This window comes from Sciurus carolinensis, chromosome 10 (assembly GCF_902686445.1).
Source record: "Sciurus carolinensis chromosome 10, mSciCar1.2, whole genome shotgun sequence".
NCBI classification, from domain to species: Eukaryota; Metazoa; Chordata; class Mammalia; order Rodentia; family Sciuridae; genus Sciurus; species Sciurus carolinensis.
The window spans coordinates 56380740-56383593 of NC_062222.1; the positions used below are offsets into that span (position 1 = coordinate 56380740).

Here is a 2854-nt window from a genome sequence, read left to right on the forward strand (position 1 = left end):
GCCATTATCAGTTGGAGGGATTGAGCCAGCATCCATAGGATCAAACTGGTACAGTGACCTTCTCCCCCACCCCCAAATTAAACTGAATGTTTAACACATTTGTAGGAATGGAAGGAATGCAATAGGATAATAATTTTATAATATGCATTAGCCAGTTATGTAAAAGGTGTTTCATTTTTCAGAGAAATTTCTCCTATTTCCTTCTTTTCCATCTTCCTCAGAGAAATGAACAGTGGTCACTTACTCTCACAGATAAACTGCTCAGTTGTGTCCAATGGTAATTTTAGTTTTATGTTTCACATCATTATCATCTGTACTATTTCACAGTAAGACTTACTACACTCAAGTTACAAGGACCCATAGCATTAGAGCAAATAGTAGTTAAATTTATATGAATAAATGCTGGAAGCCCAAGGACTTTAAGCACTGTGTTTACTGGCACAAGCCTATTTATTCATATTATTAAAAAAGGAGTAACAGAAATGAAACTACTGTAATGAAAACAGAACTCAGGAATGAAGTCATTAAATATAATTAAGTACGTTTGAAATATAAATACCATATATTTCTCAACGAGCGTTGGGTAAATAAACTATTTGGAATTCTAGTTTCAGAGAAAAAGCTCAGACAATTACAGAAAGGTGCTTCATATTACAGTCCATTTTAATACAGTTGAGATCCTTTGAGAAAACTGCATTAGTCTTTCTTTTTATCATGGATTCCTGTTGGTCCTTTGGCTGGCAATCCATTTCTGTCTGCACCCTTACAGTTTACTTTGTTTTTAATGCTGGATTCTTTTATAGCTTTTCTAGGCCATATATCACTAACAAAAGGGGAAGTCAGAGGGTACGACTCCAGGAATTTTTTGTAGATTAAGAGCAGAATAGGAATGACAATCAAGGAATGCACACCATCCTTCCAGGCTTGAACTCCTAAGCTGCAACCAGGAAGTCCCAAAGGCAAAGTCTGCAGTTTGTAGGGGGAGGAATGAATGACTGCCCAGCCTGGTACAGTAACTTTCTCAGGACTGGGAAACTCAGAGGCCCTGGGGAATATTAAAATAAATCTATTAAGGAATAGATTGGGGCTCAGAATCTTGAGTATCCACACGTTCTTTCAACATCCAGAAAAGATACACTGTCTTCTCAACATGACAAACCAAGAGCAAATGAAGTTATTCTAAGCTGTGGTCAGGGCTTCTTAAACTTCAATGTGCATGTACTTTATGTAGGGATGTTGGTGAAACAGATTCTGACTCAGTAGGTCTGATGTGGAACCTGGGGTTTTCATTTATGACAAGCCTCCAGGAGATGCAGCTGGGGGCACGGACGTCATTTTGAGAAGCAAGCCTGTAAACGACTTTGCCCCTTACATTTGCAAATAATGACAAAAAATAGGCACTCTGGGAAAAAAGGCAACTCTTAACCCAAGCACTGGACAATTTTAGTGGATGGTCGGCTCTATGGTAAAGAGAAGGGGCCATGAGAGAGCAGGGGAGTAGCCATCCTAAGGATCCTCAATGGATACTCTCAGTGAGACCTATTTTGTCCTCCTTGGGTTAGTCCAGTAATAAGAGGAACAAGCAATCTCCTATTCCAGGCTCTTTGTTCTGAGAGGCTTGACTGTTCACTTTCTCCTTAGTGCAGTTCTCTAACCAGTGACTCTCCATTTATTAAGTGGCTTGCTATGGCATTAGAAGAGATTTTTAGATTCCAATCTTGAACTTTTTTTTTTTTTTTTTTTTTTTTTTTTTTTTTTTTTTTGCGGTGCTGGGGATTAGAACCCAGGGCCTTAGTCCTTGCCTTGCAAGCACGCTACCAACTGAGCTATATCCCCAGCCCTCCAACCTTGACCTTTTAATTATAGAATGCAAAAGGGCTTGGAACGTTTTCAGAGAATGAGATAGGGAGATTATTTGGGGAGACTCTGGTGCTCCTAACCAGCTTACAGTGGCAGCAACTATGTTTTCATGAGTGCATTTACCTTCCATTACCAGATCTGGTCCTAAGCACCTGACAAAACCTCACAATGCATCCAGCAAACCTTTGTCTCAGGGTTATTTGTTGTGGCATTAGTGACAGCAGCTGCACCTAGCCCCAAAGTAACATGTATATTTAATCCCTGCCAGCATGAGGGGGCCACCCATCTAGCTTTCTTTTATACAGCTCTTTGCAGAGTAGCTTTCAAAGAGTTATAATTAGAATTTTAAAAGCACTAAACAAAATTCAAGCTACTCAAGCCTGCCTGCTCAGCTTCAGGGGAAAACATTTTTAAAATGAGTTTGTAGGAAGAAAATACAAAGGAGCAGACTTGGATTAAAACAAAAAACAGTTTTTGAAAATGGGGCAAGCCAGTTTCAAGTGGCAAGAAGCTCTTTGTTTATTGGGGATTATGTTTAAACATAGGAATTCAGCTGGAGAGTAGGAACCAAAGTTCAAAGAACCCTCTGGGCCTGCCCTGCCTTCTTTGACCTTCTTTAACTTATGACTGCAAAAGCTCATTTGAGGGCTTTGATGGTCTGGGAAACTCAGCATGTAGGTCATGCCTTTGGAGAAATCTCTTAGAAGTAGAAGGTTCCATACATGTCATCTGACAGTTCATCAACAGACCTGGCTGAACACTAGACAGCTATGAGATTTGGGATGCAGGCAAAGGAGTTCAGAACACACCATCCCCAAATAGGCCACTCTTGGAGAGTGATTATTTTGAGTCAATGACAATTGAAAAGCATCAGATGCCAGAAGGGCACTCTGACCATCTCTGTTCTCCCTAAAGGCATGTGAAAGGTTCTCACCTTGTACCTGGAGGAAGAAAAACATTTTCAACAGCAGAGACAGGGAGTTGAGGCCGAAGG

General features: G+C 40.4%; 1 pseudogene; it reads right to left on the minus strand.

Annotated features, from left to right (window-relative positions):
* Nucleotides 1-696: 696 nt before the first annotated feature.
* Nucleotides 697-914, minus strand: LOC124994079 (UPF0729 protein C18orf32 homolog; annotated as a pseudogene).
* Between the last annotated feature and the right edge of the window lie 1940 nt (nucleotides 915-2854).